The 16,881-nt window shown below is 38.8% G+C and overlaps 1 protein-coding gene across 4 annotated transcripts in view; it reads right to left on the bottom strand.

Moving 5' to 3' along the window:
* Positions 1-16,076, bottom strand: part of cntn3a.1 (contactin 3a, tandem duplicate 1) — a 69,458-nt gene extending 53,382 nt beyond the window's left edge. For 3 of the 4 annotated variants that reach the window (XM_077603513.1, XM_077603541.1, XM_077603531.1), the window contains exon 1: positions 3,680-3,999. The gene's annotated coding sequence lies outside the window, so the exon portion shown is untranslated. Of the gene's footprint in view, positions 1-3,679; positions 4,000-15,997 lie in introns of those variants that run through there. The other variant, XM_077603520.1, reaches the window with a different exon arrangement.
* Positions 16,077-16,881: the final 805 nt, after the last annotated feature.

The following is a 16,881-nucleotide window of genomic DNA, read 5'->3' as shown; positions in this document are numbered from 1 at the left end:
AAAAGAGAGCAGGCACAGTGTGCTGTTAGATGAAAAGCTGCATGAGACAGACTGCAGCTTCAACATCTCAGCAAAGAGAGCAGCTCATTTCACTGAATGCTGTTGGCACCCTCACAGGAGTCATGTGCAGCATGAGATCAGACCTCACTTTCTCACCAAATACTGGAAAAGGGGCCAATTACTGACTACTCCTATTCAAATGGAAATATGCTTCTTTGATGTCAGTCCAGAATTGTGGAAGCGAATTTCCAAATCCAATGAAAATATTGAATTGGAAGTGAAAAGGTACAAAACAGGCAATGTGCTGATAATATTTTGATAATTTGAATGCAATTTACCTTTACATGTTTATTTTTACTTTGTTACAAAAGTCAAAATAATCTCTATTTACTCATCCAAATTACTTGTTTCAGTTTTTTTTGTTACTGAAGTGAAATTTGGGTGGTGGGGTGGGGGAGTATGTAGAAATCACCATGTCCAAAATGCATGCCAAGTCAGTCTGGTTCTGTCTGGTTTGGCACAATTTCAAAATTGATCCTGGGGATGGGGCAAACAAGCACAGACTAAATCTGGGCAAAACCCAACTTTGCGGCTTTTCAATTTTCATGTCTTGTGTCTGTCTTGCTACTGCCATCAAGAAATTTCCCGAATACAGGATGAAATAAAGTTTTAATCCAATCTAATATAATATAATCTAACAGTGGGCTGTTTGGATGGGTCTGTTGCCCAGTAACTGCAAAATATGAGGCATAACTGTCATGTATATTGCACTTAAACGGTGAAAAAAAATCCAAGGAGCCAACATTCAAAAAATAAATAAATAAAATGAAAACAAGCATTTTACTTCTTGAATTGAAGCACATCCAAGACACCTGGCACTTCAATACTGGATTTAAACATAAAATTGAGATTTTACTAGCCAGAGCAGCTATTCACAAGGAACTGGCAAAGAAGGATATGCACATCTACGCTCAAAGTGATTTGTTGAAAAGAATCATGACACGCAGAGTTATATCATGTCAACAAAATGCATGATTGTATCGTAGTCAATATTAATAATTTTGAAAGAGTGTCACAAACATAAAGATTAAGGGTTGCACCATGTTTAATCTTTAGTATTTTTCCATAGTATAGTATAGATAACGCAACAGAAATTCTGAACGATATGGGACAAAAATGATAGATGAGAGTTTATATAGTGTTGTCTCTTCTGCTTGGAGTTCGTATTACAAGGGTGGTTCTCTTTGTGAATTATGAATTGCTGGTGAAAGGTTACCCAATACATAAACATCAAACAAGATTGATGAACAATACAGTTGCAGCATTTTATATCTGCTGTTAGTATATTGGGGCCTCATTTCCCTTGAATCAAACAGCAACATAATGCCAGTCATTGGCATGTGGTCTATACAAATATGCTGGCTGCCGTCTCTTAGATACATTGAGTCAACTGACCTGCTTAATTGACATTTACAAGATATCTCTAGATTTGAATTTTCTGTACAATATTATTTATATTATTTTCTTCAAAATATTAACAATTATCATTGTTCTTGATAAATGCATTATTGTTGATGGCATCTTTGTATACACTCATTTACATCTCATTCAAATTTAGATTAGTCCTTTCCCTTCCTTTTTAAATACAAAAAATACTTTTAGCTTTAAGACTATCCAACTTTTTAGAAAATACTATGATTGCGTCTTGCAACTGTAACAAAAATGTTGTATGCTGATCTTTACGATACTCACCCAAGCCTATATAGACTTATTGATTGATCCTGTGCGATATACTAAAGTCGTAATACCTCTCGGTCCCACAGTAGCTGTTTTGTTATTAGTCAAGTTTAATAGAATTTGCTTTCGGTTTGAAAATCCTCCCCCTTTCGTGTGATAATGCTGGCTGTTGTTTGGTTTTGGTTAATCATCAACCAGTACTGTAAACAAAAAACAACAACAACACTTAATATTGTGTACTTGCACTGCCTGTGGAAAGAGCTGTCCAAATGAGTATTGTGATCTGAACTTGAATGAGTTGTACATGAAGTAAGATGTACAAAGAACAAAAGTCACTGTGCTGAATATAACCACTTTTTGAAAAGTACAATCTCAGAGCAGAGCCTCTCTCTGGGGTTGTAAAAAACTAAATTTAGACAATAATCCCTGGAGTCTAAACACACGGTGGTATTCTAACTGTTATATGGGCCTAGGATGAATAGGGTTGGTAGTAAGTGGCAATGGCTTAATCTAACTTTTTATTCAGTCATTCATTTTCTGAACTGCTTATCCTTACAAGAGTCGCAAGGGGTGCTGGAGCTTATCCCAACTAACTACGGGTACCAGGCGGGAGAAACCTTGAATCAGAGGCCAGCCATTCGCAGGGGACAAGCACACAGACAGACAACCATTCATGCTCACACTCATACCTAGGGGCAATTTAGAGTGTTCAACCAGCCTACCGTGTTTTGGGGATGTGGGAGGAAACTGGAGTACCTGAAGAAAACTCATGCAAGACCGGGGGTAACATGCAAACTCACACACAGTGAGGACCGACATTGGAGCGAACCTTCCAACTGTGAGGCCACTGGGCTGCCTTCTGACTTTTTAATATGCATTTAATACTGTTTTTCCTCCTTTGCTGCCCTTCTTTATAGTAGAGATGAAAAGTACCTCTCATTTACTGAAAAAGTTGGGATAAAAAACAGACAGATCAAAAGACAGAAAGGTAGAGAGAAAGAGAGAAAGAATAGAAATTGAGGAAAGAGAGAGATTTTGTGTGGAAAAACTTTTTGGGGTGATCTTGACAGCAATCAGGCTCGGAGCTCAGTGCAATTAATGACTGGGAGAGATGATGAGCTCAGAGTCAGTCCAATCCCCCTCGATTACTGACAGCAAATGAGTTCAGAAAGCACTACATGGGAGCAATAGGTGCATTTGTGACCTCTCACACAAAGTTGCACAGTTATAGGAAATGTCAATAAACTGGATTCCTTACTACAACAAGTGTAGCAATACATATCTATTTTTGTCCGACAATGCATAGCCATGCAACGGCTGAGTGGTTGGTGCACTCGCTTACAGTTCAGAGGTTATCATTTCAAGTTGTCTACTGCCTTCGTTTATGATGTACGTACACCCTGTGTCTCTCAGGGGTTCCTTTGCTTGAGGGTTGTCTCTTAATGTTTGTTTCTGAAAGTGTAACTGGCTGGCAACCAGTACAGGGGTGAGTGTGCTTCACTAAGCAACTGGGAATCGCACCCACAACACTGGTAAGGAAAAGGTACAGTGTTTGAATGATTGCATTCTGTCATTATTCCTGTGGGAGGGGGGAAAGCCAATTAAGCAAAAAGGAAAAATTATTCTGATTTGATTTTTTTTCTTTTTCCAAATACATATGTGCATCGCTGAAACTTTGTCTTTGGGCGAATCAGTGTGAGCAGATTTTATTCTGAAGTTATGTTTATTTGCACAAAAAAATAAAAATAAAAATAAAACTAGTCTATGTGCCTGTTTTTGGACTGTAAATTTACCTCGCGACCATTCCGGGCTGAATCCCCCCCACCTTCACTCAAAATCAACTACGATAGCCTAAAGCTCGACTCATAAAAGGAAAAGCAATACAAATGGTTCACAATCAAAATGAATGGCAATCGGATACATTTGTGTGTGCTTTTTTTACCCGTTCATGTCCAAGTAGGTGATTGTTGAGTCCTACCCCTCCTCGGATATCCATGTTACGCCGGACATTTGTCAGCCTCTCAGCAACACAGTGTGGAAAGAAACTCTTCTCACGCTTCCTTTAATCTACCCTCGAGAGCCTTCCGAGTGCTCTTCCTCTTCCTCTTCCCCTTCCTCTTCTCCGAGACTGGGAAACAAGAGATTGGTCCGGGGTAAAGGATCCCAGCAGCTCTAGTAGGATGTTGGTTCTCGCGACCGAGCGTGACTCGCGTGTGGCTGACTGTGCGCGGATTGACGGGAGTTGGGTTGTGCTCGCCAGTCGTCTAACATAGCGCACGAGCATAAAGGGGGGTCTGGGTACTTTATTGGACTGCTACTTCCTGTGCGCACGCGGACCAACATAACAGGAACTCGTATTGCGTGTTTGAGACATTTTGGTATGGGTTGTAGTATTATTCATTCATTCATTCGTTCATTCATCCATCCATCCATCCACGCTCAGACTCATACCTAGGGGCAATTTAGAGCAGGGGTCCCCAACCACCGGTCTGTGGACCGGGACCGGTCCGCGAACCACCTTGCACCGTTCCATCAGAGTCATAAACATTAACATTTTCAATCTGGCCCTCCTACTTGAAATGAGAAAAGTTGTTATAATGATAATGAATAATTGCCATTATGCTTGAGACTTTTGTTGTTGTTGTTGTTTTAGCATCGTGGACGTCGTTTGTGCAACTACCCCACCCCCAGCAAAATTTTGTCTTAAGTTGTCACCCTCCCCATTGGTGACCACCCACTCGGTTTGGTCACCGGACGTTTGGTCGCCGGACGTTTGGTCGCCCGGAAGGTTATTGATAATTACCATTTAAAATTATTGCTCAAATTCCCTAAATACAAACTGCGAATTATTATTTAATCATACTTAATACCCTATTAATTATTAGGCTAATGAAAAGCTTCAAATTTCCCGTACTTTTATTGTGTTTTGTTGGAGAACTTGTTAAGACCCTGACTGACGTCCCTTCCTAAGGGGACAACTCATGTACATACAAACTCTTATACACTCACACGTCCGCTCAGTGAAACTGCTCAGGGCCATTGTTGGCTTTGATTGATTCGTAGACCATGTTGCTTTACCTTGTTTTGTCGTCGGACTTTTGGTCGCCGGACTTTTGGTCGCCGGACTTTTGGTCGCCGGACTTTTTTCGACCAAACGTCCGGCGACCAAACGTCCGGCGACCAAACGTCCGGTCATGCTCCCCATTAGCCAGTCTGCCAGAAAATAGAAAGAGCTTTAACGATCCGCGGTTAGAAAAAGTTTGGGGACCGCTGATTTAGAGAGTTCAACCAGCCTAGGGTGTTGGCCGGGTGGGTGAGTGGTTAGTGCGCCGGCCTCACAGTTTTGGGGTCATGGGTTTGATCCTAGGTTGGTTTTCACTGTGTGGAGTTTGCATGCTTGTGTGGGTTTTCCAGGTACTCCGGTCTCCTCCCACATCCCTAAAACATCCAGAGTAGGCTGGTTTCATTCATTCATCTTCTGAACTGCTTTCCCTTAAAAGGGTCCTTTCCCAGCCGATGTGAGGTGGGGGTCACCCTGAATTGGTGGCCAGCCAATCATAGGGCACGAGGAGGTGCCAATGATGCCAGCGAATGATGCTGGGTGCCAGCCCTGCCATTCAAAATGGATTGGATTTCTAGGGCCATCAATGGCATATCTGTTAAGTAGTAGAAATTCAAAATAGGGAGATTTCTGTTTGCCAAGTGCAATTATGCTATTCCTGCAATTTAGAATTAATACATTTTTTTAATTTTTGAAACTCCACATATTTTCACTGCTCTTCGATGGTGTATCTTGTTTCTAAATGTATTTTTTTCTTTTTTACCACTGTGGACATTTGAGATATGCAAACAGCAGATCTAAACAAAAGCAAGAGTTACTCCTCTGTCACTTTTATTCAACCAAGACAATTCCTTTTGCCATGATAAATCGATTCATATATCATCTTCTTTCTGTGGGTAACAACATTGTCAGCCTTCTAGCTTGTCTGCTACTCTCCTGGATCCTCACAATGAATGAATTTCTCACAATGAATGAGATCAACTTGTTGAAGCACGTGATTGCGTGACTTTAGTTTGGTGATTGAACGGACCACACTCAACATGATTGGAAAAGAGATTGACAGATTACATTTAGTACCAGTATTTGTTTTTAAAGAATTGTGAGATTTAGTTGGATAATAGGGAGGCATGAAAACTCTGCAAGAAATCTGGAGTCTGCCGATCAAATCAGGGGACTTAACATGTATGTGATGGCAGACAAAGAGTTAAAGGCACCATATGTGAGATTAATGGCCAAAATGGTACTGCAAACAGGATTAAAATATTGAAGCACTCAACACACTGGGCTGTTAGATGGAGAATCAAGCTGTGTTATCCTACCAATGTTGCATTTCAATCAGAAAGGATCAAGGCCATCAAATTACACACTTAGCAATGATTCTGTGTAGTCTACAACCCATCCCAAAAATAGAGTAAACGCTAACTTAAAGTCCTCAAACGTACTAAATTTGTAAAATTTTCAGTCTCAGATGCAGCCCTGTTCTAATTCAAACGTTCTCTTGATCAAATTCTTTACTTTATGTATTGCCATCATAATATTCTTCTTGGTTAAATTTGTATGGATAGAAACCCTAGAACCTGGAGTCCTATCGTTATTATGTATTTTTTATTTCATTTAAGTGTCCACAACTCCTTCCATGTGGCTTGTCTGTCGCCTGTAATTCATCCATGGTGAGTTAGTTTTAAGAGAATAGACCTTTGCTCCAGCCAACGGGAGATGATAATTACAGAATAAATTAATTAAGCCCGACTAAGCCTTATAAAGTAGAAAGGGAGGGAAAAGAGCATCTGGATTAACCTACAAAATTAGTACAGCATTTCTTAAACCCTACTTTGAATCTCTAACCCTAGCCTGACCCTCCCAATTTGAAAACCTAAACCGTGTTTTAAGTAACCATACGCAGTGCACATTATGCAGGGAACAAAAATGTGATAAAAGTGAAGGGATCACTTCTTGCTCTCCAGTTGCGGAAAATCACGTGCATTTACAGTAGTGTTCAAAATATTAGCAGACTCACCAGATTAATCCACATTTTCAGTAGATTCTCAGAAAACTACTATACCCAGTATTCACAATATACACACTCTTAAGGCTGTGCAACTAGGGATTTTTTTTTAAAGAAGTGTGTTAAAAAATAGCACTTGGGCATTCAATCAATGATGTTGCGGTTCAATCATTTTTTTAAATACATGTGTGAATCCCATGACCCTTTTTAAGAATAAAGACAGCACCTGTTGAACATGTATTGAGCCTGAGTAAAATAGGTCATTCAACACATTGTTCAGAAGAGTAGCTTACTTTGATTAAAAGGTTGATTAAAGAGAGGAAATTTTAAGAAGCGGTGCAAAAATTATATCTGTTACAGCTTGTACTCTGGGGCTTTATTGCGGTTTCTGTGAAAGAGGTTGTTCATTCAAACGGTGTTCATACAAGACAAGTTTAGGAAACTCATCCCTTGCGTTCTCTGTTTGATTGACAAGAAGTTGCTATAAATCTGTAGGGATGTCTTATATCCAACTAATCTTCTTGAGCAGCCAGAATTTGATGGGTGTATGAGCTTAAAACTACTTGTACTTTTCATAAAGCGTACATGCATGATTGCTTGAAACAAAAGAGTTTGAGAAGAGACATTAAAAAAGAAAAAAAAGAAGCAATGGCAGCCTTCATTGTGACTTTGACGCGTGCAGGCAGCCTAAAGTCATTATGGCCGATAAGAATGTCCTTGTGCGAAGTAACAGCAACTTTCTGCTGAGAGCAGGATTTTGAATGGGGCCCGATGCCTTTTTAAATTATGCACAAAAAGTACTTGAAACTGCAGTTATCACAGAAATGAAAATATTTGCCACCTCCATACATCAAACCAGATTTATAATTACTAAATTTTAATGTGGAAATGTACATTTAGGTCAAATGTGTGTGAGGCCTTTTTTCATAATACTGTATAACCACTCACACTCTCGCTCACAATCATACCCCCACCGAGTGGGAATCAAACCCAGAGTGCCCACATCAAAGTCAGGCGGAAGAACCACTGTACCATATGGTGGCTGATATTAATTGAATGTTATTATTCATCCACTATTATTTATTTATATATTGATTTGATTTAACTATAAGCATATTCCCACTAAGTTGTACTTCCTTTTACAACAACAAGATTTGGTTAACGTTAAATAAGAGCTCAGCATGGCGGTGAGCCCTCTAAATTGCATAACAGCAATGCAGCAGAGCATCATGCAACACATCAGTGAATTCAACAATGTGGGGAACAAGAAACACAGCTTTGTTTCAATGAGATGCCCCTCTAATTGCACTGCAGTATTGATAGAAGGCAAAAATGAAATGACAAGCAGTTACGTGAGCCAGTTACACGCTCCATTGCCATTGTAACGCATAACAAGGAACAGATATTAGAGTGTCTACCTTCACCCTTAGGCTTTACACAAGCCAAAAAATAAAAACCTTTGAAATACACTGAAGGAAAATGTGTTTGGGACCCCTTGGTTAATGAAAAGAATGGTCCCATAAATGACTTTCAGTATTTCCAATAATGTAAAAATTATATAACATTTTGAAGAAAGTCAGACAATTTTCAAAGCAGCAGTAATCCTTTGTCAAAGAAAATACTGTATATTTCTCTCACCAGTGTGGGTTCAACAGCATTATCAACAATTTTGAGCAGTGTGAAACATAAAAAAAGCAAGGCTAGAAATTGCGAAACTGAATGTTAACAATCATGTTGGCATAGCTTCTGGGGGAATGTCCACCATGCTTTTCTGCAAATAATTCGTTGTAGAGAAGGTTAATGAAATTGAAATTCCGCCATCATCCTTGACAAGTTTCATGATTACAAGTGTACCTCGATACCCTGTTTGGGAATCACCACGCCAAAAGAGTTCAACTGGAGTACGCGTGTATGATTTTCCATTTGTATTTAAAATATGGTCAGTTAGGGGTTTCTCTTGTGTTATATTCTTGCTTTCTAAAGGTTAGAGATTTTTCACTTAAAAACAACAATAATAATAATGATAACAATAATAATGATTTGACGATAATTCCTTGACCTATCAAGAAATACCTTAGCTAGAGGTCAACATGTATAAAAAGGTAACAAAATTGATGATTTGCTGGATAAAAGCTTTAGGGTTTGAATGTCTCCTTAATGAAGTCAATTAAAAATCAATTTAAAAAAAAGTCACTTCTTATTGAGACTTTTCTATAGACTGAATAACTTGGTGGAAAGCTCCTGGTAGGCACTCAAGACATTTTTTTATTTGATATTGGCTTGATACTGTGTGATTTTTTTTTCAAAGAAAATCAAGAAACTGAAAGTCTCTTTCTCTTTGACTCACTTCGTCTCTCTCGCTCTCTCTTTCTGTCCAACTTGTCTTCACGTGCTACACGATAATGACTGCCCTAGCAAACCATTTAACCTTGAGCCAATCTGTTTTCTTAAAGCAAAAAAAGCTAAGTTCTTGAACCATGAAATGGAAGTACTAGATGTTCAGTTAACAGAAGGCTACAACCTAGAATACTTGAAGATTAATCACTTCTATTTGAAATGGTTTGAACTCATGGCCTACAATCACAGGAAAATAATCTAATGGTTGAGGACAGAAACTATTGCCACAACTGCTATTAAAATCAACAGGATCTTAGAGTAGTAGTGTCTATAATCAAATAGACCTTAGCACATGCACAAGTGCCACTCATTATTATGACACACATTGTGGTGCTGCTTGCCCAGTTGACACACAGAAGAAATCGTGACGGTATGTTCACTGCAGTATGAGCAGCTGTCTCAATGGACCGTAGGGCAGATGTGGAAAAACTGTCACCCAGTGTGGTCCTGAAACAATACATAAGTTCTGAAAGAACCGCTGCAATCAAGTGACACCGTCTAGCATGGGTTATGCGGACCACGGCAAATGTATTTTATAGCTTTTCACTGCTGCCAAAAAGATGGGTAATGAGCTATAAAGGAGACTGTGCATTATTTAAGAGGCTAATGGTAATTAACAATTGCACCACTCAATGACTGCACCCTTGCATCTGGGCAACAGAGGCTCACTGCGCTTTTCCTTCAAACCGCAAGCATACATTTGATGGTTGTCATGCGTCACATTTTTGCTACTAAGAGGACAGTGCATTTGAGTCTGTCCCTACATAGATTGGAGTTTAATTTAGTGAACGGTATACAATTAAAGTAGTATTTGAATCTATACGTGTGCATTTGCTGTGCTTTAGTACAATACTTTATTCGCACCACCAGTTCCTCTTTTTATAACAATTTCAAACCAACCCCATGCCATGGACTCCAAACCCTAAATAATACGTCATGTCAAAATGTATACTTTAAATATCACAATCAAAGTTATCATGTGTTATATAATGTAAACAGTCGGAAAATTAATTAATTCATTCATTTTGTCAACCGCTTTATCCTCACTAGGGTCGCGGGGGGTGCTGGAGCCTATCCCAGCTGACTTGGGAAATAATTATTCCAAATGGAATTACTTGCAATGGAGAATTTGAAATACAACCATATACTATTATTTTGACCAGCATCACCTCGTGTATCATCCATTAATGACAATTTAAAATCTTTGTTGAGCATAGACTTTGATAATCAAGTTGCAAATATTATTTTCAAAGACTGTATACATTATACTATCTAACTGGTATGTCAAGCACAGCCTGGAGGTGTTTACAAGCATAAAAAGGTGACAGGAGTAAGCATAAAAAAATTGTGTTCTATTTATGTTAATACACATTAATCAAATGCCACAGAGCTGCAGCATATTATATAAATTCTTTGTAGTTAGCATGATAGCTGATAGAAGAAAATAATGCGTAGGATAGGTTTTGATTTATTCCCAACGCATTCTCTTTGCTCTAAGAATTTTAATGAAGTGTTCCCCCTATAGAGCATGTGTTCTCCCAGGCAAGGAATTGCCCAATAGTCTTTGTTTGCTGACTTGAGAAGTTAGGACACCTTAGTTATTAACACAGGAATACATGTTTGCTTAAGTAACGTCTTTCAGCTTGTTAATTTACAGAACCTTCAGGGCGAGAGTCATCTTAATTTGTTCAATAGGTATTACAACACCGGGAGCAATCATATAGTCATGGACTGAGGTTTACTGAATTATTCGGCATTAAAATGATTTGTCTCCAGGATACCTCTGCCGTGGCAGGAATCGAGACTTTCTCAATTTTCTCAAGCCTGCACAGTTATCTAAATTGAGTCCCTCTTCTCTCAGTGTAAGTGCATTAATTTTCAGGTACTCACTAGAGCATCTGCTCAAAAGTGACTCTAACCTGCTTCTACAGTATGAGCCTGAATGCGTGGGAACATAAATGAATGACAACACAGAGGGATCAAACGAGTAGTTTACTTTAGAGGTGCATTGCAAGTTTCAAACAATTTAAGCCATAGGCAGAACATTTCTTGACGTCTTCTGTATGAATGTAAGCGCCATTACAACTGACATGGAGGTCAATACAATTCAGTCTCAGGGGTCACAAATACATGTGATTACATTCACGCATACAGCCTAAAAGCTCTTATGCCCCCCAACACCCCCTTACCCTTGCAAGCTTCTACATCTACCTATATACAGGGTTGCCACCCCCCAAAAAATCACTGCACACAAGAAGTATCATGATCTTTTGATTGAAGCATTTGAACAACCTGAAGTCAGTATGGGTAGAGCTTTATCACTCTCCAAAGCATCCGCTGAATAAAGCAACTCACCTTGAATGGGATGCTAGCTCTCCTGACCTCAAACCTTGTGACATTTTTTTCTGCTTTCTTTTTCCTTAAAAGCAAGGTATACTGTGTAAATTGAGTTTGATTTGAAAATGCCCACAGAGTAGTTTATCGAGCTTTTTTTTTTTTTTTGTGCCTACCAAGATATTCTGAAATTGAATAAATTCAAATATTTTACATTGGTTGGTCCAGAGTGTCTGTCAGTGAGATCTCCAACTGTATGTGTGTCCGTTCATTCATTCATTCATTTTTCTGTGCCGCTTATCCTTAGAAGGGTTGCAAGGGGTGCTGAAACCTATCCCAGCCGACACTCTGAATTGGTTGACAGCCAATTGCAGGATACAAGGAGACGGACAACGATTCCCACTCAGATTCGTACCTAGGGGCAATTTACAGTGTTGAACCAGCATAGCATGCATGTTTTTTTGGACGTGGTAGGAAACCGGAGTACCCAGAGAAAAGTCATGAAAGACCAGGGACAACATTCAAACTCCACACTCCACAAGGGAAGGGAAAACAATTTGTGTATGAATTAACATGTTTATCAGCCATTACTGTCCCAGTATCACGCTAGCACAGGCATGGGCAAACCGGTCCTCGAGGGCCGGTGTGGGTGCAGGTTTTGGTTCCAACCGATATAGCACAGACAGTTTAACCAACGAGATTCCTGCAGAAAACAAGAAGCACCTGACTGCAATCCACTGATTGCACTTGTAGGACACCGGATTGGTGAAAAGGTGCCCTCTCAATGGGTTGAAATGAAAACCCGCACCCACTGCGGCCCTTTGTGGAATAGTTTGCCCTCCCCTGCGCTAGCACATTGTAATGTAATGGAAACATGACAGTAAGTGCACGTCATCAGCGCACTTATGTTGTCTGCAACTGTCATTCTTTGTTATCACCTTAAAAGTATTACTTCTTGCACCTTAAAAATGCGAAAGTCTATGGCCCCTGTAAGGCGATAAAAGGATTGACAGAGCTTGTCGACCATTCAGGTTCACAATGTTACTTTTCAAGTTCATGCTTTTCCACGCGTGAAATCCCAAAACGTTTCTAAAAGCTTAGTCATCTGCTGACAGAAGCACACGACGTCTTGTATCAAATTTCTCAAATTTTTCATTGTGCGTTGTCCAATTTTTGGGTGCTGATTAAGTATTGATCCCTATACTTTTTGGACACGGTGAAAAATGTTCCCTTGAGTTAGATTATATGGGGCGTTACTGGAGGCAACTCATCATTTTTCTGATTCTAACAATTTGAGTCAAGTGGTGGAATTACTGCATTCATTTCTCTTGTGGCCCCTCAATATTCAAGCCAAGTAATCAGCGAGCTTTTTCTGATTATCCTTCATTACATTTATTTTCCCACTAGACTAAAAGCCATCAAGGTTGAACGATAAACATCTCAAAGAGAAATACCTTGTGACAGTTACTTTATCATATTGGAATGGTTTATTTAAATGAAAACAGTAAATTGAGTCTGAAAATGTCTTCAAAAGTAATAAATGGGTCTTTCTTCACTACTCTTTTACAGTACTAAGATAGATTGGACCTTATTTTTGAAGACTGTACCTTGTGGATTTTGCCTTATTTTGGTGGTTTGATATATAGCTCTTACCGTGAGAACAAACAAGAACGAAGAAGAAGTTGTTGCAATATTAGAATAAATAGAATAGAGTGTGTTGTGTATTTTTTTCCTCTGAAAAAAACAAAAAGAGTTGCTTCAGAAGTCCTGCCTTTAAAATGTCAGAAAACAACAGGTTATAATCCGAGAAGGGATGGAGGATGCTGGAAACATTCATCCTCAAGTTATGCTGTCATGATTGCAATAGATGTTGCATTTAATCATTTTGCATGCGTTATGGATTTGATCAATCATGAAAAATAGAGAATTATTTGAACCGTAAAATGGCAGCTTCATCATCACTCTTAACCATATTTCCTTATAGCCTCCATTAATTACAGAGGCTCTGCTGCAATTTGCCTTCATGTTACCAAAGAGTGAGTCTAATTCAGTTTAAGTTACGTACGTGTGGGAATGATTCCACTAAACTTTACGATTATTTTACCAATAACAAAAGGGATAAAATCATTCGAGAGAGAAGAAAAACACACAAAAACAAGGATGACGGATACATGTTATTTTTGCTGCTGCTTTAACAATTAACAAACAGAACTACGACTACTATTACGAGTTCAGAGGAAATTAGATTGTTATTAGTAGTACTGTTATTGTTTGTCACTTGTTTTGGAGTCACTAGGTTGTTCAAGGCCATCGTGGTCTTTCTTTACGTGACTTGAATAACCTTTTCAGAATCGAGCTTTAGCCTGTAGCCCGGTTATGCAAGGCCATCTGTTTTGTAAGCCGAATCCCGCATTTTTTTTTTCTCTTTTGACTACAGCAGGTAATTGTAATGCGTTGGGAAAAACATTTGTGAATCACTTTTGGCGTGAGAAAGAAAATCATGGCTCACTTAGTGTAATGACAAACTTCAACGTTAGGTGCCTTTTATTGATGGTTAAATGTACTGGAATAGCGAGTTTTACAAGAATGCGAGCGAATATTATCGTGCCATTGCAGACCACACTGCACATTATTGAATTCATTAGACGGGCCTCTAAATCAATGTAGAAACCAATTATACAACGCATTCCATATTTTTCAAGCTATAAGCATCACCGGAATACAACACACAACATCAATGAATATGTTTGTTTTCATACACGAGGTGCACTTGAAGGTGCATTAGTGCTGCATTGGTCATTTATTATTTATCTTTTGAGATCTTAATAATTGCTCTATTCATGAATTGCTTTATTTGTTTTATTGTTTCAATTATGGTTTGATGAATGATAAATGTGTGTCTTCAGCACTGGAGCAGTATAATACAGTTATCCTCCAACAAAATAGATTTGAGACCCTTAAACAGATCCTGAATTCATATATAAAGTGCACTGGATTACATGCAGTCTGAAAAATATGCCATTTGTTCGTATCATCTGTTATTGGGGCTCACACATGGACACAACTATTGTAGAGTCATACAAAATTAGGACTCTCAAAACCACATTGATTGGCTCCCTCCAGACAGGTGTGTTCTAATTTACCCAAGTGAACAATTCCAAAAATATGAGGTTACGACTGAAGAATTGGATTGGATAACTTTATTCATCCAGTATTCGGGAAATTTCATTGTGACAGTAGCAAGAAGGGGGGGGAATGCAGATACAGGAAAAAAAACAGTTACAAGTTAGACAGTACAGTCGCAATAAAAATTCTAAGTATGACATTGCCACCATTTATGCTACTATCGGAAAAGTTTAAGTAATGGTTAAGTAATTCATTTTGCTATTTTACTGGGGAATAAAACGGTTTTTCGATTTGACCTGGACAGTAATCCACCCGTTAGCAATGTGCAATGCACCTTACATGCTTGCAAGTAGACTGGACACTTGATAAGAGAGGACAAACAATGGAATGCCCATGGAGCATTTTGCATTCTGTTTCTAGTCAGGATTACCTGGTGTCCTCAGTAGCAATGCTGTCCAATTCAAATTTGACCTCTCAATTTGGGTTATTTTTGTGACTGCAATTAAGAAATAAATGTCATGTTTCTTGCTATTTATCTATTTTTTTTCAATACACATGCATTGCAGTTAAATCATGACTCATTTGATCAGGAAAGGGAACAATGCAGCAATGGTTCGGGCCGTGATACGCACAAAACCAAGGGACCAGTGAGAGACAGACAGCTTGCCTCACAGTTGGTAGAAACATCACATTGCCAAGGTTAAGAAAGATCAAAGTCAGCACATGCTTCCAAACAGCATCATACCATTGATATGCATCTGAAAATCTAAATCTGATGAACTGCTGACATTTCTATATTTATTGTTGAGTCTCATGCCAGTTAGGAATTGTACTCCTTAATTTCCATTGGCATTCACAGCTGGTATTTTGGGTTTAGTGGACACAAAGATGCATGGTGAAATTTAATCAGCAATTTATATAATAATTGCATTTGTGATATGAAAAGCACATGATTGTTTTTTTCAGTTTATTGTTTTCTATGAACACAATATGAAACACAATCCACAGAGATTGCTAAATGTTAATATGGCTAGAATGAAAGTAGTCTCCAAGCAGCATTCTGTCATAATAAATCGCTCTCTACTGACTCAAGCACAGTACTTTATAGATTAATACCTAATGCTTATTGCAGTCTTAAAATGTAAATCAGCTCTAATTCACATAGACACACTTGGGTGGATACAGAACACATTGGCCACAATGGACTGTGGGTTGCTCATGACTCTTGATTTAGCAAAATAACACAATCAAATCGTCCATTCATGCATTAAAAATATATTGTAGCCATGTTTTTATCAATTCATTTATAACAGCAAGACTTAAAATTGGTAGCTTACCGCAGCTGTCCTGATCAGTCTAAATCAGGGGTGGGCAAAACGGTCCTCGAGGGCTGCTGTGGGTGCAGGTTTTTGTTGCAACCGATCCAGCAAATACACTTTAACCAATGAAATTTCTGCAGAAAACAAGAAGCACCTGACTGCAATCCACTGATTGCACTTGTAGGACACCAGATTGGTAAAAATGTGTCGTCTTTATTGGTTAGAATGAAAAACTACACTCACTGTGGCCCAATGTGGAATAGTTTTCCCAGCCCTGGTCTAAATATACATGAATACATCCAATTCAGTTCCTCCACGCATTTGTTTGGCCATTTGTTTAGTTTTCAGACTAGTATTTGAACATTTTCTCTACACTAAGTCAAAGGTCCAGAGCTTGATGTTTCACAGATAGACTTTCCTTTGTTTATAAATTAAAGACAGAGGATGTTCATTAATGAAAGACTACAGTGCATGATCTCATTTTATTCACCCCTGAAGACTTACCGCTCATGCGTAACAGTCTAAAAGCAAGAGGACAAAACGTGACTAGGGCATCTGATTCATTGGACTGGACAGTCAAACTGAGAGCATGCAAACATGGGTCAAAACACTCAGGAACCCCTCCCGCAGGCTGGAACATGCAGCTCAAGGTGGAGAACTCATTGAGGAACATTATAATGAGGTTTGTCACTCTCATCACAACCATTCTGCTTGAGTAGAGAACAAGAGGGTTGCAAGTAGATTTATACTCAATGGAGCAGAATAATGGTGGAAGGGCCAAGAATTGAAAGAGTTCTACTGCACGCTAACATAGCTGCTTATTAAATTAAAACTAATATTGAAGGGAAAAATAATTTAGACAATTATTCATTACAGAACTGTAAGCCAAAATCTTTCTGATA

Source organism: Stigmatopora argus, chromosome 1, assembly GCF_051989625.1.
Source record: "Stigmatopora argus isolate UIUO_Sarg chromosome 1, RoL_Sarg_1.0, whole genome shotgun sequence".
NCBI classification, from domain to species: Eukaryota; Metazoa; Chordata; class Actinopteri; order Syngnathiformes; family Syngnathidae; genus Stigmatopora; species Stigmatopora argus.
This window is presented reverse-complemented; position numbering and strand designations above follow the sequence as displayed.